Genomic DNA, 23,030 nt, shown 5'->3' on the forward strand with positions numbered 1-23,030 from the left:
CTGAAGCTTGGGCTGCATCATCTTCCCCATGCTCGCTTCCTGGGATCTCTGATTGGGGTCTAGCTCTGCCTTTCTTCCAAGTCCACTATGTTCCCACAGCAAATCTTTGTCGTTTTCATCCTGGGACTCTGCCCCTGAGTGAGACAGAGGGACCCAGTCCGGCCTGTGCCCGGGCATGGGGTGGGCTGTGTGACGGCTCTTGGCAGGAGCCCCAGAAAAGTCTGCCATGTGCTGAGCTGGCCCAGTCACTGAGTATTTCTGTATCATGTTGCTGTGAATTCTTCCTGGTCATCTTACCCGCCCCCAGTCCTGTGGGTCAAGATTACTCTCCCTCAGGCGGCAGATGAGGAAGTAAAGAAATATCCAGGCCACTGCAAGGCTAAGATTAGGCCCAGAGCCTGCCCTGCTGTTCCTGGTGCCTTTCATGGAATGCCCATAGGGTACCTCACATCCTCTACACAGCCTCGAGCAGAATCCCACAGCAACTCTGAAACAGCTCGCGATCATCCCATTTTACAGAGGAGGAAACCAAAACTCAGAATAGTTGGAACTGTGTCTGTGACACACAACTTGTAAGGGACAGAGATATGTTGCTAGGACCTCCACCAGCAGCCTGTGGACATGCAGGGAGGGTGCCCCGTGCAGTGGCCGAGCATGTGCCCAGGGGATTGGGCCAGATTCTTAGTTCCGTACTCCTGGGGTCAAGTGGCCTATTCCAGGTTCTGTGCTAAATACAACTGCAGACATACGTGTACAAGGTACTGTTCCCAGCTTGTGACAAGCCTGTGGTCCCAAAGAGTGAACTTAGATATCTGCAATATCTTGTCTTGTTGGGAGCAAGGGGCAACTATTGAAGGACGGGAGGGAAAGCTTCATAACAGAGATGGAACTTGGAATGGACTTTACAGAGTTCCTGTTGTGGCTCAGTGGGTTAAGAACCCAACTAGTATCCATGAGGATGCAGGTTTGATCCTGCTCAATGAGTTAAGGATCTGGTGTTGCCGTGAGCACAGCGTGGGCCAAAGACACAGCTCAGATCTGGCGTTGCTGTGCCTGTGGTGTAGGCTGGCGCTGTAGCTCTGATTGATCCCTAGCCTGGAACCTCCATATGCCACTGGTGTGGCCCTAAAAGACAAAAAAAAAAAAAAAAGGCAGAAAAGAAATGAACTTTTTGAGGAGCAGCCTTAGAGAACAGAACTGGGCCCGTGGATTACGGCCTGTGGTTAAGCAAGTATGACTGACCCTCTCATGCTTTCACCCACCATGGGTGGCCCCAGCCCCCAATGCAACTGTGCAACCCAAGCTCCTTATCCTCCAACTTGTTGAATAGCCTCACCAGGCTCCCATCTCCCAGAGAAGGTTGATGGCGACATTGGTTCCTCCTGCAGTCAGCTACCAATCCCTGTGGTAGCTAAAAGGGGGATAAAAGCACAGCCCCCTCTATCCTCCCTTATTGTTACTTCTCATCCCTCCCAAGACGCTAATTCTTCTTGCCTAAATCAATGTATCAGGCACCAAGTTGCTCCCTCAGGGCCTTTCCTTGCGAATTTGCCTTATGCATAATCGCAGTAGAGTCACCTTTATAAGCCTTTGAATCAGCAGGCTTACCCTTTCCTGCTGTCTTGCCCACATTCGTTCTAAGCTTTGCTGAAAACTTCCCTCCCACTTCCTTTGTTGACAAACCTGCTCGTCCCTGAAGCCCTTCCCCCTTATCCACGGGGCCCTCCCCCAGCAGAAGAGGTGAACGCCTTCCCTTCCCTGGCTGCCCGGTTATGATTTGATTTGTGCCTCTCTGGGAAGCACACGCCACACTTTGCCAGGTGGAATCAAGTTGTGGACACTTCTGTCTGCCCAGCTTGGTTGTAAACTTCCACACCACCCTTTGCTTGCCTTTGGAGCCCCTCTCCTGGGCCTGCGTGGTGGGCGTGCAGTGATGTTCCTGGAGGCTATTGCAATCACGGAGCCAGCCTGCGGCGCAGACCTGGGCTGAGGGGGTGCTGACGGAGACCCTGGGAAAGCGGCTACACTAACCTTGGCACCGTGCCACCTGGGCTTTCTATGGGAAAAGAAACTATTGAGCAAGACCAGGGATCTGCCAAAGCCCCAGCTGGTTTCCTCTACAATGTGACAAAGTCCTGTATGTTTCCTTGAGAGACAGTGTGGTGTTGGGTGGGGAAATAGGAGCCAGGTTTGCCATTTCCAAGCTTCAGGACCCCAGGAAAGTTCATTGAACATCTCTCTACCTCAGTTTCCCCCTCGTTTTGAGAAATAATATTTGTAACAAGGCACATTAAAAATACCCAAGGCATGTCTATTATTTTAAGGTTATTATACTAACTTTATAGTTATAGTTAGATTAGAACTCAAACAATGTTGTATTACTAGTAACCTGGCCTCCTCCCAGAAGGCAAGAGGTGCACGTCTGAGAATGGGGAGGCTGGAGGGGCCCCAGGTGATGGGGACTGTCGGGGAGGGGTAGTCATTGGAAATGTACCTTCCTGTCAAAGGCCGCAAAAGGGACCCTCAGAGGATTCAGGCGTGAGATACGGCAACGAGGAATTGCAGACCAAGCCCTCCTGAGAGGATTCCAAACGACACCCGTCAGACCTTATGTTTTCAGAGTGTTTTCCCCTCCGCTGACACTACCCCAGAAATACGAGCCCTCTGGCCGTCAGCCCTGGCAACACCCCCCTCATCTCTCCCTTACTCAGCTTTGGTTTCAAATAGGACAATGGCCCACCTAGTATCCACTTCATGTGATCGACAGGAAATCTGAAACCCAAACAGGCAAATCATGGCTGGGAACTTGAGTCTTCAGATGACTGGGAACATCCTAGGTGATCTCAGGCGACTCTGTACCACCCCGACCCTAGAATTAATTTAGCCTCCCTGAGAACAGCTGGTCCCTTGGTGCTTCCACCTCCCCAGTCTCTCCATCTGCTATGATCTGAATGTGTCCCTCACTCCATAAATTCACCCCCACCTCAAGGTGACGGTATTAGGAGATGGGACTTTGGGGAGGTGATAAGTCATGAGGGTGGAGCTCTCATGAATAAGATTAGTGCCCTTATAAAAGAAACCCCACAAATCTCCTTTGCACCTTCCACCAGGCAAAGACAGAGCGAGAAATCTGTCACCCAAGAGAGGGCCCTCCCCTGGCCAGGCTGGCACCCAGATTCCAGACTTCCAGCCTCCAGACCTGTGAGAAATAAATGTCTGTCATGCATAAGTCACCCAGCCGTAGTGTCCTGTGCCAGCAGCCCTAACAGACGAAGAGGATATCCCAGGGGTTCTGCTAGAGCAGTTACCCTTCCCCTTCCCACTCCATAGGTTTTCCAACAACCCAGTTTGTTTCCTATGTAAGCAACACAGTCTCTCTAGGCAAAACCAGCCTCCAGATGTGGGTGCCCAGGGTCTCGTAGGGGTAGGCAGCCTTCACCTCTTTCAGTGTCAGAGGTCTTTTAGCTGACTGATGGGCATCTGCCAACAATCCTGCAGAGTCCGCTCTGGGCTGAGATCAGACTGGCACCTGGGGACAGAAGAGACCTCGACCTCCAGCCCCCTCCTTCTCCCCCTCAGTACCTGACCTCCCACTTCTGGGAGGCAGTGCCCAAGCAGGGTTCCTGGGCTTCCCCGGGCTGAACAATATGCAAATTGCTTGTGAGGAAGCCTGTGTCCCCGAGGGAAGCAGGGGTCCCATTAGAAACTGCTGAGAATGTAGGTCAGAGGCTGGGAGAGGACAGCTCGGGGCTGCAACTCTTTTGTCCAGGGTATTTGTGCTTGTGGGTCTGTGTGTGTGTGGACAGAAGAGGGTGCTACAGGGCGAGGGTGGGGCACCAGGCAGAGCGGAGTGGTGCCTGAGAAACAGTGTTATTAGGTAGAGAGGGGGAGGCTATACCCTGGCTTACCTGACATTTGAAGAAGTAGAAGTTCACTGAAAATGAGGACTCTAAGGTTCTAGAGAGGTCTGGACCTCTTCCATTTTTTCGAGCTCTCTGTATTAAAATAGAAGAGAAGTTCCTGTCGTGGCTCAGTGGAAACGAATCAGACCAGTATCCATGAGGACTCAGGTTTGATCCCTGGCCCCACTCAGTGGGCTAAGGATCCGGTGTTGCTGTGAGCTGTGCTGTAGTTTGCAGATGTGGCTTGGATCTGGTGCTGCTGTGGCTGTGGTATAGGCTGGCAGCTACAGCTCCCATTTAACACCTAGCCTGAGAACCTCCAGTTGCCGCCCTAAAAAAATAAAAATAAAATAAAATAGAAGAAGAACTATCAAGAGGGCAAAAAATAGTGATGTATTTTAAATGTTTACTTTTACCAACTAGTAGTTGTAAACACACACACACACCGTGACCTTATGAATGGACTTAGAAATAATGTCAAGGGCCCTCTGTCCTGTGAAGCCTGAGGCCCTCTTAGCTTTGTAGTAGCCCAGCCTTCCCTGAGACCCTCTTGGGGGCATCAGGAGGCAGGCAGAGGCCCTGGCATTCTGTGAAGCTGAGTAAAAAGAGATCTGAATGCACTTGTTCCTGCTGAAGTGGTGAGGGGGCTGAACACACCAGGTATGCAAGTGTCTGAACCTGTCCAAGGGTCCTTTCTCAGCCAAATATCCAGCTAGGCATGGAGGAAGGCCATGGATCTCCTGCAAATTCTTCTCTCCCCTGCAGTCACCCCATATCCATCCCCTGCAAGTGCAGCAGGCATCAATGAGAAACTCCTGTTAGGTCCCTTTGACTCCTCATCCAGAGCTGGGGGACAAAGAGGGCCCCATGGATCATGACACCTTGGAGTCAGGCCTAGGCTGGGTCTGCTCTGTTCGGGGGAATGGCCTTTCTGGTGTCCAAACCCACACTGCCCTTGTAACCAACTCCAGGTGGCCGAGAACCATCCTTTCACTCTGCTCCAGGGTGAGTGGGTGACAGTCTGGTAGCTCTTATCAGAGCTGTTGCTCAGTTGGGTTGTTTCTGAGGAAGGTAGGAGGAAAGGCAAGAGCTTAGTCTTCAAACTACTGATTTCTCCCTTCCACTGACAAGGACCCTCTCCTTGACCAAACTTTAGTCAGGGGCCCTCTTCTCAACTTGGCCCCATCTTGGGCCTGACAAACTCAGTTAAGCTAGAATACCCTGACTCTTTGATACCTAGCCAAGTCCCTCTTAGCAGTTTTCCATCCACTGATTCCCTCACCTGCCCACTCACTATAACCCCTAGCTGCCTCAGTTGTATCTGGAGATGAGTTCAGTCTCTCTCCTGTTGCAGTAGTCTTGAATAAAGTCTAGCCTGTTGAACTCCCTCCGGTGTATTTTCCCTTTGCGCATATACGTGCATCCATGCAAACTCTTAACAAAGTCTCTGATTCTGTTGTCTTATTCTCTCTCTTGAGCTCAGAAAAGATTCTGGGAACGGATATTCAGGTCCAGTGAGAAGAAAGCCATCTGTCACACCTGGCCATGGGGTCCCTCTCAGGGAAGAGATGATCTCTGTCACCAGGGCCTGCGAGTGACAGCAGAGTCATGATCAGCTCTATGCCCTGGAGCTTCTGGAAAGAACCACTATGGGGGGCCGAGGGGGGGTAGCTGTCAGGGTGCCCAGGAGTATCCCCTTCTAGGCTTTTCCTGTTCTCATCGCTTGAAAAGAACTGTTCTAACCTTGGTTCCTGCAGAAGCATTTTGTCATTAGAGGCGTTTCTCGGCATATCTATTTTGGAGCTGCAGCTGGTTGCTTCTCAGAATAAACAGAGCTGTGATATTGGGATAAAAGAAGAAAGGAGTATCATCTCCTCTTTATGCCCTCCCTCCTCCCTATGTTTCCCAGCCTCCGTTTCCCTCTTTTTAAAGGCCTTCCCCTAAAATCCCTCTACCTCACCCCCTGACCCATGGCTTTCCTTCAACCATCTGATAACCACAGAATCCCCTCCCAGGCACTCATGGGCCCCTGCTATAGCCAGCCTGTGCTAGGCTTGGGGAGCTCCAGTGTCCAGAAAGAACTCAATGTCAAGTGACACAAGAGTTCATGTATTAAGGACTTAAGCCAAGGAATGTTAGAGCTGGGCCAGCCTCTTGTGCTTAGATGAAACAATTGAGGTCTGGCTGGGGATGTGCTGTGTTCAGGGCCTCAGCACTCCTGGGAGCTGGGGAAAAGCTATAACACAATGACCTGCAGGTGTCCCCAGACCTTACTGCGTCATTTTCAGAATGTCACTGAAATGGGGGCTTGAGACTTCTGGGACAGAAAGAGAAATCAGACCACTGTTTATTTTAGACAAAGAGGATTGGGGAACCCAGTGTACTTATAGACTTAAATGGCTTTCCTGAAGGATCGAGACAATCGTGGATACTTTCCAGATACCCGAGGTTGGGAAGGTGTGGTCATTAGGGAACAAATAAAGAGACTTGTGTTTGTGGCCACATTTGAGACCAAGTAATTAATCTTCCTTTGTTGTGCCTTCTAGTCCAAGTGGATCCAATAGCACCCATGATTGTGCAAGCCTCTCACCTCTTTTTGGTCCATCTGGACCCCTCCTTCACTTCCCTCGCCTGCCTCTTTCTCATGCCCACTGTGTCTTCCCTTCTCCAGCTTTACCTAACTCTACTCAGCACCAGCTCTTTATCTGCCGACCTGCTGTGCAACTTGATCCACATGAGGTTACAGAGGCAAAATGTGAGGAGGTGGTTGTTTCTAGAAATGGTGCACATTTCTTCAAAACCTTCTTCCTACCCAGGGCCAAGAGTGGTCAGCCTCACCTCAGCTGCCCCATGGTCTGACCTCAGCCTGGGTATCTGCCTGCTGAGTCTCCTCTGTCACCTGAGGCAGCTCTGAGAAAAGGGGATGAACCAAGGTCCCCACAGTGAGTTTCCTCTCTTGCCTTTGTCTTATTTTTAAAGCTGCAACTGTGGTTAGACTCTCAAATTAGGCTTTAGAAACCTCAGAAGACAGCTTGGTAGCAGAGCTATCCATGTGGGGGGTGACGGGTGCCGAGGTGTGAAGGCGCTTCCTCAGGGCATCCCCAGGGCCGAGAGAGTTGTAGGTGTGAATGTCCGGGCTGGGCACTAGAAACGAACCTGACTCTTCCATGTGCCCTGGGAGGGGAGAGGGTCAGGAAGGTGGGATCCTAACACAAGTGAACTTGGGGTTGTGTCTCAACTCCACCATTCCTGAGTCTTGTGACCTTGGGCTTGTTATTTAGTGTCCTGAGATTCCATTTCCTGACCTCTAACATTGGGGATATTAATGGTATCTATTTTATTTTATTTTATTTTAAGCATTATTGAGGTATAGCTAATTTACAAAGTTGTGAAAATTTCTGCTGTACAACAAGGTGACCCAGTCATACATACATATCCATTCTCTCTGATTCTTTCCCCATGTAGATTATCACGGAATACTGGGTGAGTTTCATCTATTTTAAAGAACACTTAATTCAGGAGTTCCTGTTGTGGCACAGCAGAAATGAATCTGACTGCTAGCTATGAGGTTGCAGATTCAATCCCTGGTCTTGCTCAGTGGGTTAAGGATCCAGTGGTGCTATGAGCTGTGGTGTAGGCCAGCAGCTGTAGCTCTGATTCAACCCCTAGCCTGGGAACCTCCATATGCTGTGGGCGCGGCCCGAAAAAGCAAAAAAAAAAAAAAAAAAAAAAGAACATTTAATTCAACACATAATCTACTGAGCCCTTACCTCCTCCTTACCAAGTACTTGCCAGGCACGAGCATCAGCGGTGGAAGGACTGGTATGGCTCCTGTTCTCATGATACTCACATGTTCTGATGAGGGGACGAGGTGGTGTTCAGATTTACTAAGGTGTATGTATGTGTATATATGCATGTGTGTGTGTGTGCGCGCGTTACCTAACGCCATACCTGATGCATAAAAATGCTTGATAAATTGTAGTTGTTATTACTTTTATATTTAACACTAAAAATATGGTATAAATGGTCAGGCAAAGAACCAGAAAAGGTGAGAGCTTTCATTCCATAAATTGTTTCGCTTCTTTAGATTTATTATAATCTCTTTTGGTTGAGGAGTGTGTAGTAGTCATAGTTTCCCAGAGAAACAGACCAATAGGAGATATATATCTATATATGTATATCTATATCTACATATCTCACATAAATGATGCATATATATGTGTGTGTATATGTATATGTAAATGTATAAAGAGATTTATTATAAGGAATTGGCTCAAATGATTTTGGAGTTTGGCAAGTCTCAAGATCTGCAGTAGGCAAGCTGGAAACTCAGGAGCTACAGTGATGTGGTTGGAGCCAGCAGGCTTGAGATTCAGGATGAGCCAATATTTCAGTTCAGGTTCAAAAGAAAGAGGAAAAAAAAAAAAAAAGCCAGTGTCCTACTTCAAAGGCCATCAGGCAGGAAGAATTCTCTCTTATTCAGCGGAAGTTTAGCTTTTTTTCCCTGTTAGGCCTTCACCTGATTGGATGAGGCCCACCCAGATTAGGGAGGGCAATCAGCTTTACTCAGTGTGCCCACTCAAATGTTAACCTTACAGAAATACCCAGAATCATCTTTTTTTTTTTAATGGCTGCATCCACAACATATAGAAGTTCCTGGGCCAGATATCAAACCTGTGCCTCCACAATGATACAAGCTGCTGCAGCTGGATTCTTAACCCACTGCACCACAACAGAAATTCCCAGAATAATCTTTGACCAAGTGTCCAGGCATCCTGTGGCCCAGTCAGGTTGACACATACAATCAGCCAGCACAGGAACCCATGAAAATCTTGTAGCTGAAAAAACCCTGAAGGAATCACTGAATGACTACCTTGTCCTAAAGGGGAGGGTAAACCTGGCTGAGGTCAGCACAGGATGCAAACTAGTTGTCCTGGGGCTCTGTCCAGTCCAAAGATTTTTTTTTTGAACGTTTATACTATGTTTCATAAGTTTTTGCCAACATTTTGAAGAGTCCATGTTAAAAGTCTGAATTTCTAGTTTCTTATGAAAAAATAGAATTGGTCATGTAGGTTAGGCATCCAAACCAGGGCCGTACCCCCAGCCTGTTGGCTTAGCATCCCTCACCCATGCCTGACCCACTGCGCTCAGTTACTACCACTCCTGCTCTAGGAGAAAAGACCCCTGACCTGAACATCAGGGCTCCCCCTCTGCCCCCAGCAGAGAGCCTGTGCCGACAGCAAGCTGTCATCTCCTAGTGAGAGTGGGGGGGAGGAGAGTGTGAGACCTCGTTCGAAGCACACACCCAAGATCTTGTCCCCTCACAAGCTTCTCTGACAAACTGCCATTTGAAGTGCCCTGGAAGTTCCCTTGTGGTGCAGTGGGTTAAGGATCCGACACTGTCGCAGCTGTGGCCCAGGCTGCAGCTGCCGCACAGGTTCCATCCCTGGCCTTGGAACCTCCACATGCAGGTATGTGGCCAAAAAAATAAATAAGTAAAAATAAATAAATAAAGTGACCCCATGAGCACAGACCTTCCATAACTCTTTGACTGGGAGGGGCCATGAGTGGTGAGGGGAAAACTCGCGATTCAGCCCTCCAACCAGGGAGAAGCTGAGCCATCCAGAGGGAGTGGGCCTTGAGTGAGTCGGTAGGAGAGGACCAGCAGCTCCATGCTGCTACCATGTTTTCTAAGTTTGTATCAACATTTAAACATTAGATTTCACATTCAACAGCTTATGAAAACCTGAAGATGAAGTGGTCTCATGGAGGTGGCGCATTTTTAAGGTCAGAGTGTCTTTTGTTCAAGCTTGATGCCCAGAAATGAGCCTTGGGATGGAATCTTCTAGAGTCACAGAATTGTAAAAAAAAAAAAAAAAAAAAAAAAAGATTTTCCACTAATGAGGCACAATGAAGGAACGGGGTGTTTGATGGGAGAAGAAATGCCTCTAGGGGAACCAAGAGCTGCTTTTAAAAAGCTGAAGGCACATCCTCCTGAAGAGGGATGGCACCAATTCTATACATCCCCAGAGGGCAGGAACCCAGCTGGGGACCAACAGCTGTGAGAAGGCAGGTTTGTGGCCACCGACCTACCTACCGTAATGCAGACTCCTCTAGCAAGGAGGGCTGCCTAGAAGTAGAAAGCCTAGTGCATAAGGCATCAAAGCCCCATGGCTACAGGGGCTGCAGGGCTTCAGGGGGGATTTGATTGTTAGACTGGAGGTTGACTAGATCAGGGGTCCCCAAACCTCTTTTGGGGGTCATACACGTAGTCAACGAAAATATTTTTATCACAGGTGGGAAGTCGACCAGAGGGGATTTTAACCCCCAAAGGGGGTGCATACAGGCCCAGAGTTCCGGGTCATGGCAGGCCTGTTTTAAGGAGACCAGCAGGCTCTGGGGCATGGGGGGATGTCCCTGGTTGTCTGACACCTGCCCCTGGGGTGGTCAGGACAGGTGGGTGAGAGCCCACAGAGGAGGTGACTGGGGTTGGGGCTCTGGACTGGTTGGTTTGTACAGGAAAGGCACTGTCTCGGGAATTCGCTAGCAGGAGAATCACTCCCTCTGGGATCGGCAAGGCCCAAGGTCACAGCACCAAACACAGGAACTAAAAGACATGGTTGTCACAAGGCTCTGCCCACGTGGGTGAGGGCTGAGGAGAGGATTGTCTCATGTGTGTCAGGAGGGCAGTGCCAGGTGATGTCTGTGTTTCCTTCCAGCCCAGAGGTACTGGCAATCACATAGCACCTTGGAGCCAGAAGAAGCCAGCCTTACTCTCTCTTTGCACAGTGGAGACCCTGGACCTAAAGAGGTGAACAGACTTGGGTCAAAGCCTCAGGCTTATTGCAGAGCAGGACCCAGAACCCAGTGCTCTTTTGCTCTTTTCCCTGCAGCTGGAAGGGACAAGAGGGAGCAGGCACAGTCTCATCCATGAGAGTCCACGATGCAGTAACGTGGATCGATGCCTCAAGCCTGCAGCTCTGGAGCTCCCAGAGCAGGGCACATGTGCAATTTCCACCAGCACAGCCAGACTCCTGACTCCCCCTCCTCTGTCCTGGGTGCACAAGGAAGACATAGAACAGGTGTCTTAGAGCAGATGCAGCCTGGGAAGAGGAGACCCCATGCTGGGCTCTCCTTGTTGGCCCTGCTCTGAGGAGCATCCAGGTTTTAGAAACCACCAGACTGGGGTAATTTGGACACCATCTCTGTTGCTGGTCCACCTGTGCAGGTTCATGTGAGGAGGGAAGGGATGGAAACCGGAAGCCACATCACCTGCTTATGTTAGTCTGTGAGAGCTGCCAGAAATAGATACCACAGAGTGGGGCAGGGCGGGGGGTGTGCTTAAACAGCAGACATTTATTCCTCTCTCTTCTGGAGGCTGAAAGTCCAAAATCAAGGTATCAGCAGGGTTGGGTTCTTCTGAGGCCTCTTCTTTGGCTTGCAGATAGCTGCTTTCTCTCTGTGTCCTCATGGTTTTTTCCCTGCTTACAGCTGGTGTCACTTTTTTGTTTTTTTATTTATTTATTTTTAATTAAAAAAAAAAAAAAAACATTTTTAGGGCTGCACCCACAGCACATGGAAATACCCAGGCTAGCAGTTGAATTGGAGCTGTAGCTGCCAGCCTATTCCCCAGCCACAGCAACGCCAGATCTGAGCTGCCTCTGCAACCTATACCACAGCTTACAGCAACACCAGATCCTTAACCCACTGAGCAAGGTCAGGGATTGAACCCACATCCTCATGGATGCTAATCAGGTTCATTACCACTGAGCCACAATGAGAACTCCTGGTGTCTCTTTATATACCCAAATTTCCTCTCTTTATAAGGACACCAGTTGGATTGGATTAAGGCCCACCCTAATGGCTTTATTTTACCTTAGTTACTTCTTTAAAAGCCCTGTCTCCAAATGTTGTCATGTTCTGAGGTCCTGGGGTTGGGGTTTAACATAGGGAGCCCACAGCCCTGCCTCTTAGGGCTGTGTTGCTTTCCTTTGCCCACGTGTGTCTCCCATCATGGCCCTCTCCCCACCCCACCTGCCCGCAGTTATGCCTTGCCCCTCACTTTTGTTGAGCCCAGCCCATACATAATCAGTGCACTGTGTCCGTCCACTCCTGGTTCAACCTTCTGCGCATTCAACCTGTTTGCTCTTAGAGGGGCTGTGGGCTGGGGCGGCACGCAGGGAAGCCCATGTTCCGGGTTCTCCATTCCCCTCACCCGGCACGTGGCCATGTGTAACTAGGCAGTTGACAAATGATGGCCATGGGGATGGTGATGTTGTCAACCAAGAATAGAACCTGCGAGTGGGAGGGTAGTCTGCTCGGCCCATGCTATGGGGGAAAAGGGAGAGTGCGATTGCCACTTCAGCTCAAGGCTGAGCAGGGACCAGTGTCCAGAGTGGACTGAGCATCCAAGGAACCATGTGGGTGACCTCAAGGCCGTAGGAGAAGGTCCGGGCATGTGTGATCTTCAAAGCCCCTATGCAGCTCTAAAGTCCTAAGATCCCAAGTTTAGACCCAGAGAGCTGAGAGCTTCGGGGCAGGCTCAGGCCAGGCAAGCCTGGGCAGCCCCACTGGGAGCCTTGTCCACTGGAGGCCGAGTGGCCTCTGGAGTGCTTGTTTGCCATCACTGGTGTCTGCATAGCTCATCCAAACTGATTTCTATGGGCTTCTTGAGATTGGCATTAAAGTATGTATGCACAGCAGGTGGTCTCATTATGGACTGACCTGTGAAGCCCCCCAAAGTCTCATGTTTCTCTGCAGCCTCGTGTTTAGAACCAGGGCTGGCTGTGCGAAACTGGGGGGGAGGGGGGAAACGAGGGGGGCGGGCCTCATGCTTGGCAGCTCCCGAGGCAGAGCTAGCACCTGCCAGTAGAAGCTGCAGAAAAATTCCTTTACTACATCGTAGGAAAGACCTCTCCAGCACTGAAAATGCCCCCAAAATGGCACAAGTGAGTTTCTTTGGCAGGAATGAGTCCCTGTCATGGAAATACTTGTGTAGATGCTTGAAAGCACCAAAGGATCATGGATGAGGTTTGATCATGACCAATGCTCGAGGTCAAGGATTTGGAATTTACCAAGTGCTTTTATGTATGTTATGTTCATTCATCTTCACAGAAGATCTAGGGAAGATGGTATTAAACAGACAACTTTTGAGAGTGAGAACACTGAGGTTCAAGATGGTAACAGGATCAAACGCGTGCTTCGTCCATGCTCAGTGTGATGTGAACATTTCTCTCCTTTCCAAAAGCCTCCTTTGGCTGCTGGTTGGGAGGCCCCAGTTCTAGTCCTGCTGAATATGTGCCTTACCCTTTTGGAGCCAGCATCCCCTCCCCTGTACAAGGGCCAGTACTACCTCCAGGGAGCGGAGAAGGGGAAGGACGAGTGCTCTGGGGACTGTCACTTGCTACTGCACGTGTGAGGGGAGGGGGGTTTCTACCTTAGGCCACCATTAAAATGTTGACTGCTTTTCTGGGAAGTAGAAAACTTCTCCCAAGAGGGCCGTCCACCATGGGCGGGGCAAGGTAAAGACCACAGAAGTGTAAGATGCACATACAACAGGTCCTGGAAGGCAGAGACCCCCTCTGTTTAACTCTGTACCTGGCTGGTGTCACTCTCAGAGTCAGTCCAGATGGGGTCACCTGGACTCTATCATGCTCGGGGGATTCCCTTTGTCTGAGATGGACCTCCTGACAAAGACACGGGTCCTCCAGTCCTGTGGTTGATGCATCAGAGAGTCCCTGCTCTGTTCCCCACATCAAGATTTCAGCTGTGTGTCTTTGGGAAGGTCACTTGACAACTCTGACCTGTTTCCTCACCTGTAAGACAAAGGAAGTAAAAGCACATCATTTAGAAGTCCCTTCAGCTCTGGTTCTCACCACCAATGAGTTTATAATCCTAGTTGTTATGTTTTTTCCCTCACCAATACCCCAAATCATTCCTTATCTTTTCATCCAAGCAACTTACCCCTCCCAGCTCTCACTTCCCTGTCAATGACTCGGAGTCTCTACTTGTAGTTAATGATCTTAGCTTCCACACTTTCAGATCCAAGAGGGCTCATTGGGAAGCATCAAATCTATTCCAATGGATTTAATCTGGAATTCGGGCCCACTACAAGGTGTTTGGGGGAGCTCTGCAAACGTGGAAGCCTTTTCAGCTAAACAATGAATTAAGCCACCCCCAGAACCACTTTTAGAGTCTGAAACATTCGTGCTTAAGACCTTGTGGGAAACACGTTCCTCTTACCCAAGCCCCTCGCTTTTTAGATGGGAAAACTGAGGTCCCAGCAGGTGAGGTGACTTAGCTGAGTTATATCTCAGCAGGCTTTTGGTGTTTAAGTTGGATGCAATTCAAAAGAATTTAAATGCTATAGCTTTTGTGGTACTTGAGTTAACCAGAAAATTCTCAGTCAGCAGAAGGAGAGAAGTACAGAACAGGGTTCCTCTGGGGGCTCTCAAAGAGCTGGCCATTGACCCACTACCATTCCACCCATTTCTGCTGGCTTCCACCGCTACCCTCACCCCTGTGGGGTGGGAGGGCCCAAGGCCACTCTTGGCTCCCTCAGCCCCTCGCCTGACTCAGGGCCCTTTCTGGGTTCTGCTGTGTCCTCTCCCTCCTGCCTCATGTCTGTGGTGAGGCTGTGGAGAAGTGGGTTGCTGTTCTTTTTTCTGACTTCCTGTGTGCTTTGGAAACCTCAATAAAAGAACAGCTAAAGGAAGAAAGGGCCGAGGACCGTTATGCCAAACATAGACTTACATCTGACCCAGGGGGGAGCTGGATTCAGGATTTTTATAGAACTAGAGCCCTGGATTCCGACCCACCCCCACCCCCATTTCCTACCTGGCTTTTAGGGAACAGAGATGCTTGGGGCTGGAGGTAGATGGGGGTGGGGCTGGTCCTCAATATTTTCAGGATTGGGTCAGCTGTACCTAGGGAGATAGCCTAAGGGATTCTTGAGAAGTATTTATCACTGAAGTCAAACCCAGTAAAAGAGAACACTGGCGTTCCTGTCGTGGCTCAGCGGAAATGAATCTGATTAGCATCCATGAGGATGCAGTTTTGATCTCTGGCCTCGTGAGGGGCCACCCCAGTGGGTTAAGGATCCAGTGCTGCCGTGAGGTGTGGTGTAGGTCACAGACTCAGCTCAGATCTTGCATGGCTACAGCTCTGATTCGAGCTCTAGACTGGGAACTTCCACATGCCGTGGGTTCAGCCCTAAAAATACAAAAACTGGCTTCTAGCACAACTGGCTTCATTTCTCTGTCTCCTTTTTTTGCATACAACTCAGTTGTAACCATGGGAGCATATTTATGTAGCTAATATGCATACAAGCTTTGGAGTTTTTTATCTTACTTCAGTTGTATATGCCTAAGTACTCTCCTTATCAGTTACCTTGTAGAACAGACAGGGATTAATTTATGAGTAAAGCTCTGTACCTGAGAAGAATGGAACTATGGGGAAATATCAGGCTTTTTCCTTTTTCTCTCTTTCTTTTTTTTTTTTTTTCTCTCTCTTCATTTGATGGCATATTGCTGCACTATCTGCCCACAAACTCTCATTATCACGACCTCCTCCTCAAATTGTGACCCACAGCTGGGTCCCTAAGGCTCAGTGCTTCCCTGACCAAGCCCAGCCACTTGGCTCTGAGTTTGTGTGCCCTGCCTCTGGATCCATGAGACCTTTTACTTCTATAGCTCTTGTAAAAGGATAGCAGCAATTTTGCTACCTTTGGGGCTCAGGAAATTTTGGGTTGGGTTTTCCCTTTGTATTTTATTTTGTTTTTCTAACCAGAGGAAGAAAAAAACCCTACCACACTTAGAGAAGTGGCTGGGAAGATTGTGAGACAAGGGCTGTAAGCTGGGGGCTTTCTTGCCGCTGTAGTCAGGGATTCCCTCCCTTGCAACTACCACGGCTAGAGTTTTAAGAGACCAGAGTTCCTCCCAGTTTTCTGATTTTCCAAGCTCTGAATAGTTGCAGCCACCTGTTTCTTCTCTTTCTGTCCATTTCCCAATACCGGGCTTGGGTAACAACAAGAAACTAAAACAGAAACCACCACTGTGCTCTGGACTCAATTTCAGAGAACAGCAGGAAGGTCCCACACTTAAGAATCGTAACTCAGTGAGACCTGTCACTGCACCAAGTGTTTGTCAGACACCATCTTGCCAGTGGGGAGCCAGCAGCCTGGAAATGGGGAGACCTGAGTGCCAGCTGAGAGTCCTCACATTTCAGTCTCTCTGAAACTCAGTTCTCGCCAGTGAGACAAGGGCCAAACCGGCTGTTCTGCAGCCTCACTGGTATGTATCAGAATCACCTGGGATGTGATTAAAAAATACAGATGGCTGGGCTCCAGCCCAGAGGTCTCTGCTCAGAGAGACTGCAATGGGACTAAGGCTAAGGCTATATACATATGTATGTGTATACATTGTTAAGGCAAAATTATTCAGATTCTTGCTAAAGAATGGCAAGGGAGGCCTTATACAGGGGAACTATGGCAATGGGGTATTTCAGCAGGGGAGAGAAACTGAAATAGAACAAGAAGTGGGGATTATTGCCAAGGATCAGGTCGGGGGTGGTCAGTGGAGGGACAGAGTAAGAATGTAGGGTAATTCTTTTCTAAGCTGACCTAGCAGGATCTTGCCAAAGGAAGGCCACAGTGATCAGATGTTACCTAGAGAGACAGGGTGGGGGTGGGAGCCATCAGTTCTAGAAGGTAGGGAATTCTGGCTAAACCCACTTAGCAGGATTCTTGCTGAAGCTGGACTCTGCAGAGTGGAGGCTGAAGCTGGAGTCCAGGCCTCGTAGAGCAGAGCACTCAGAAGAGCCTGAATGAAGTGTGGTCAAGGATAGATTCTTTGTCTATACATGTATGAACTTGTGTGCGCAGAGCCAGGTGAAGAGGGCAGGGGCCAAGTGCTGTTTGGGGTTATGTTTCAAGTCCAACAGTCCAGAGTGCTCATCATCAGAATGCAGAGCCGTAAAGGGCATCACTCTGGGGGTGTCTGTGAGCGAGGACTCCATCTTGGGCAGTCCTGGGCCCTGTCACTGCAGAATGTGGCAGGAAGGAGCCCCCAGTTGGAGCCCTGAGGACAACGCTGGTATCCCAGTCTGGTCTCTACTTGCCCCATGACCTTCAGGAAGTTGCTTTGCTCAGTTTGAGCTGCCTCATCCATGAGATGGGGGATAGCGGTGCCTCCCTTTTCCATTTATTCTTAGGGTTGAACGGGCTCTGTGTTAACTGATGTCAGTTCTCTGAAGTGAGCCTTCTAAGGGCACGCGGGGAAGAGGAAGGAAGGGGACATGGATGCAGGGACTCAGGGCTGGAGACAGAATCAAGGTCACAGTGTGGCAAAGACACCCTACTCCCACCCCCGTCCAGGCCTTGCCAGGTGCTCCGGTCTATTGGAGGGCTGTTGAGGGTTGAGGATAACTTTCTGTGGTCCCAGGGCTCTCCTGGCAGATTTTATGGAGATCTCCCTCTACCCTGGTCACCTCACTTCCTGGTTTAAGTAGAATCCTGACATCTGGATTTGGGGTCTATTTGCTCTTTAGTCCAGCTCTGGGGTGAGAGGATTGGCCACTCTGGGGCCACATGGAGAGTACAGGAAGTAAGCAAGTCAGACTGTCAGAGAAGGAGCTGGAGGTAGAAAGAGAAAAGAGGGCCAGCTTCTAGCCTCGTGGAAGCCACTTAATGTTGGTATAGATTTAGCCACCATAACAGCAAAAGAACTTAAGTTCTTTTAACTGTATGTGATTTTAAATGTACTTGCATTTTGTACATAGTTTATAATTGGTATGTAAACTACATTCCCTTTCACTTAACATTTTCGATGTAAGAGTTCCCATCGTGGCTCAGTGGTTAACGAATCTAATTAGGATTGAGATTGTGGGTTTGATCCCTGGCCTCGCTCAGTGGGTTAAGGATCCAGATTGCCGTGACCTATGGTCTAGGTCACAGATGCTCCAATTAGACCCTAGCCTGGGAAACCTCCACGCCAAAGGTGTGGCCCTAGAAAAGACAAAAAAAAATAATAATAATAATAATATAAATATTTTCATGTCTTATCGCTGTTCATGTTTTTAAACTGTTTTAAACTGTTCATGTTTTACCAACAATGATAAACTCACTGTTTGTGAGTTTATCATTGTTGGTATCACTTAGAATTCCCCCTCATCATTTCCCTGAGCATTTTGTTCTAATTTCACTTTCTATTATAAACAGTGAAGCTGTGAACATCTTTGTGCACATGATCCTTGCATCCTCCTTAGAAATGTGGGGTGCATTGCCCAAAGTTGGGTTGCCAGGTCATTGCATTTGAATTGTTTTTTGTTTGTTTTTTTATCTAAGTATAGTTGATTTACAATATTGTATTAGCCTCATATTTATAGCAAAGTGATTCAGTTATACATATATATATTACCTAAATATATATCCTTTTTCAGATTCTTTTCCGTGATAAGTTATTATAGTATATTAAATACAGTTCCCTGTGCTATACAGTGAGTCCTCGTTTATCTATTTTCTCTATAGTAGTGTGTGTCTATTAATCTCATATTCCTAATTCATCCCTCCCCCACCACTTTCCCCTTTGGTAACCATAAGTTTGTTTTCTATATCTGTGAGTCTGTTTCTGTTTGTAAATAAATTTATTTGTATTTTTGTTTAGATTGTACATATAAGTGATATCATGTAATGTTTGTATTTCTCTGACTGACTTCACTTGGCATGATAATCTCTAAGTCCATCCATGTTACTGTAAATGGCAATATTTCATTCTTTTTATGGCTGGGTAATGTTCTATGTATATATGCATCACATCTTCTTTATCCATTCCTCTGTTGATGGATATTTAGGTTGCTTCCATGTCTTGGCTATTGTAAATAGTGCTGTAATGAGCATTAGGATACATGTGTCTTTTCAAATTATGGTTTTCTCCAGGTATATGCTCAGGACTGAGATTGCTGGACCAAATGGTAACTCATTTTTATTTTTTTAAGAAGCCTCTACACTGTCCTCCATAGTGGCTGCACCAATTTACATTCTCACCAATAATGTAGGAGGGTTCCCTTTTCTCCACACCCTCTCCAGCATTTATTGTTTGTAGACTTTTTGTTTGACAGTGGCCATTCTAACCAGAATAAGGCAATACTTCATTGTAGTTTTGTTTCGCATTTCTCTAATAATTAGTGATGTTGAGCATCTTTTCATGCGCCTGTTGGCCATATGTATGTCTTCTTTGGAGAGATATCTATTGAGGCCTTCTGCCCCATGTGAGTTGTTCTATATTCAACTAGCTTCCTCTTCAGGAAGCCAATTCTGAATCAACTGGCAATTGTACCAGTTTCATTTCAAGCCCATAAATGTAGGATTTTATTATTTTTCTCTAGGCATCTCGGTTTGTTTAAAAGGTTTTTAGTGATACCTCAAAGTGGCTTTTATTAGCATTTGTAACTGCTAAGGATTTTCCCATCTATTTTTAATTTTCCCGAGTCTTTTCACATGCAGGTGGCATCCTGTTTGCTTGACAGGGCATCTAAATTCTCACTGAAGTGAAAGCTGATCACTTCAGTGTACAGATGGGGGGCACTGTCATGTTTAATGGTTTTGATATCTGTTTACATAAAGCAAATTTGTAGTGTATACTGGATTTGCAGAGAAGAGACAGATTGGGGTGGGGGGACGTACCAGGTGGAGAAGCTTGTTCAAGGGGAGGTTTTGGTGTTTTCAAGGTGGTAGGTGAGGGGACAACACCCATACTGTCAGATCAGGTTTGCACTTTCAGGTTGAAAAAAAAAAAGTATTTGAGTTTTCATTGTCAATTTTTTCTGTTTATTAAATGTGTCACCAAGGATAACAATAAAATTCTACATCATCCTGATCCTTGTACACATTACTATCTCAAAAGACCAGTATTCCTTTTAGTGCTGCATGACTAGAAACTGATGAGTTTTTGTGTGAGCAGAATTCTGGGGGCCACATTGGGGAAGCAGTGGTCATCTGAGCACAGGAATCACCTTGCTGTGAGGAGACAAAGCCCAGAGTGGTGGGCTCACTGATGGGACCTGGGCTATGGGCTGCATTTGTTGGGTTAAGATGGAAAACTGGAGTTCTGGTCACTTAGTAAAGGTGACCCTGGGCAAGGTGCTTGGTTGTTTTTCCTCATCCTCCAAATGGAAGTGATATCTGCCTTGGGAGATAGAAGCGAGACAGTGGGGGTGCAGACACTCTAGAGAGGGGTGCACAGTGGGTGCTCTGTTTAAATAAAGACCCTCCTCCTTCCCATCTGTCTGTTGCACTTTTTTTCTAAACTCTGCTTGGGTGAAGGAGTGGGGTGCATCTCTTGCACAGCAGGCCTGCAACCATTTGAAACCAGCAATCCTGTCCTCACTGCTTGGGACTCCTGTCTTCCTTTCGTTTGGGGAAAGGTCTGTTCCCCCAGGCTCCGCAGGCTCTTCATGTCCTCGGGGCCCTGGGCCACCAGTTCCGTAGATGCAATTGTATCCAGGCAGAGCCCCAGGGGAAATCACCGTGCTTATTTTAGGGATTTCCTAGTAACCCCAACACTGCATTAACTTTTTTGGCAGCATTTCCCAGTGACTAACAGTGAGTTCACAGCTTAAACCCCATTTTTTAAAACCTATGCTATTGCTAAACCACATCTTCCTCATTCCAGACTAGGGAAGTTTTTTTGGTTTTTTTTTTTTAATCTATGTGAAGAACTTCACATTTTCCCCACTTCACTGGTTGCTTTCTGCTCCCCTTGTTGTTTCTTGCTCACCTTTGCAGATTCTAGGGGTCCTTTGTGGTCTTTAACTAGAGTCACAATGTCCCCTAATTCCATGCTCAACTTGGTGTTCCTTGTCTGGTAACCTCAAACTCCTTAATGCCAAATTAAGAGGTATAAACCAGGGCCAATTCAAACAGCCATCAGTCCTCAGCTTAATATGGACACTTGATCAGCAGACACTGGGAGAAACCATTTGACCAATTATGAATTCACCTATTGTCATCTGGCCTCCTCCTTCACCTCTCAAGAAAAGAGAGAAGAACCCAGACACCACCTGAAGCACTGCTTCATCACGGTACTAGATTTCCCAGCCCAGCTCTCTAATGTACACAGAGAAGGTAGATTTGCTAGAGCTGAAGACTGGGGGAGAAGGAAAAGGCTGAGATTGGGGCTCAAAGTGCAGACGCTGGCGAAGAATTCAGTTTTGCGTTAATGACGGCAGAGCATGGCTTTGAAAATTACAACTTTTAAGAATTTGAAGAGGAACCGGATCTCCTTGGAAGAGCACATCTTAAAATCCTGTGCTTCTGTGCACCTTGTCTATTGTTGTCTTGAAGTGCTGGGTGGTGATTCCACTTCTGGGACCAGGTGACAGCAAGTGTCAGAGGAGAGTTTGAAACAAATGACTCTAGACTCTGCCCCCTCCTGCTGCCAGGTCTCTCACAAGGTGATAGCACCCGTTTCTCCCCAAATCTGCTGTTGGTGATGTCACATTGGAAGCTTGAAGTCAGCCATGATGGAAACATTTACACCAGAGAAATCAGCAAATGCTGCAAATCAAGCTGTCTTTCCCCAGATTGCTGGTTGTGAAACTCATACCAAGGCCTTATCTGAGCTGCTCCTGCTGCCTTTTAGCTCACACCTGTGCTTCATTCTATGGCCAAAATTATACTTTTTGAGTGAAAATCTGCTTCTCCACAGGCCACCATCTCATCTCATTTCCCAGCACTCCTTTGACACCCTCCTGATCAGCCCTATGTCATATCATGTGATTCCTGATCTTGCTGTGTCCCCTTTTCCTGAGACCCGGGGTGGGGTGGGGGGGTGGGGGGCGTGGTTCCTGGAGACCAGTCCTCTTCTGTGATCTTCTAAAGACCCCTGTTAAATTCCACATCATGTTGCAGCTGCTTTGCTCTAATATTTTTCATTTTTACTAGATTATGAGTCTCTGCTAGACAGGGACCCTCTTCCTTCTTCTCTTTTTTTTTCCTGTCCAAAATCTGGCATGCCTTCTGAAACGTAGCAAGGCAGAAAGGGATGGAGAAAGAAGGGGGAAAGAGGAAAAAGAGGAAGGGGAGAAGAGGAAAAGGAGGAAGGAAAGAAGGAGGGAAGGAGGGAGGGAGGGGGAGAAAAATGGGCCAGCCAAAATCACTCATGCACTGGCAAGTTAGAATTAAGGTGACTGTGATGTTTTGAAGGGCTGGGGAAGCAGGAGAGCCCAGAAGTCACACAGGAGGTGGGAAAACTCCTCCCAGCTGCAGGGATCAAAGTCCCTGAACTAGGGAGGAGAACAGAGGTGCTGTTAACAAGGAAGGACCGGTAATGAGCCACTGTTACCCCCTCCTGGCCCCCTGAGAGCCAGCCCGGAGTCAGCTGGCCTCTGGGTCGCCCGGCGCTGGCAACAGAAGGATCCTGAGTGGGTAATGTGTGTGGGGGTGGAGAGCTGAAAGATGTGGTAGAGTCTCAATAAAGGCTTTTTGAATCCCATTGAATTAGAGCTGGTGCTAATCACAACCTTGCTGGTTCCCTCCTTTCTGAAGTAATGGTGAGGGATGCCCTGGGGGGGTGGGGGTGGGGATTAACCAAATGATGGATTGGGCAGGACTGGAGTGGGCAGAACACTGGCCCGAAAGGAACTGGGGGGTTGAAAGGGCTTGGACTGGGAGGGGGCACCATGTGGAGCCAGTAGGGCCCAGCTTCGCAGAAATACAAGCCTGGCTCCCCAAGACTGCAAGGTCATTGCCAGTTAGTTAAGTGGCTGCTCTCGGCAGGCCTTTGCAGAGGAAAGGCATGTGTTCCCCATTTTGTCGATGTGGAAACGGCAAGAGGAAGTGACTCAGAGAGAGTGGAAATAAAGTGTGTGTCTCATGACATTCTGGCTTCTACTAGATGCAAAGGGCTGGTGTTTCGACTGTCTCTGGTGAGGCCTCCGTCAACACTGTGGGTTCTCAGGACAGACCATGACCCTAGGTGTGAGCAAAGAGTAGGAGATAGAGGCGGTCTTTCCAGGTGGCCAGGGGGATGGGGGAAGGTAGGTGTTGGTGGCAAGGCAGCTTCAGAGCACTAGAGACAGAGGGGCTGTGACAGCCACCTGATCCTGCACTTACTGGGCCAGTTTAATTTTTTA

At 48.2% G+C, this 23,030-nt stretch overlaps 1 protein-coding gene across 25 annotated transcripts in view; it reads left to right on the forward strand.

Moving 5' to 3' along the window:
• PTK2B (protein tyrosine kinase 2 beta) overlaps positions 1 to 23,030 on the forward strand; it is a 130,535-nt gene that overhangs the window by 35,989 nt on the left and 71,516 nt on the right. For 2 of the 25 annotated variants that reach the window (XM_021073177.1, XM_021073183.1), the window contains exon 1: positions 15,995 to 16,192. The exons of 20 other annotated variants lie outside the window; for them this stretch is intronic. The gene's annotated coding sequence lies outside the window, so the exon portion shown is untranslated. Of the gene's footprint in view, positions 1 to 1,154; positions 10,714 to 15,079; positions 16,193 to 23,030 lie in introns of those variants that run through there. 3 more of the 25 variants (XM_021073172.1, XM_013990281.2, XM_021073182.1) reach the window with 3 other exon arrangements.

The sequence above is a fragment of the Sus scrofa genome, chromosome 14 (assembly GCF_000003025.6).
Source record: "Sus scrofa isolate TJ Tabasco breed Duroc chromosome 14, Sscrofa11.1, whole genome shotgun sequence".
Classification (NCBI taxonomy): Eukaryota; Metazoa; Chordata; class Mammalia; order Artiodactyla; family Suidae; genus Sus; species Sus scrofa.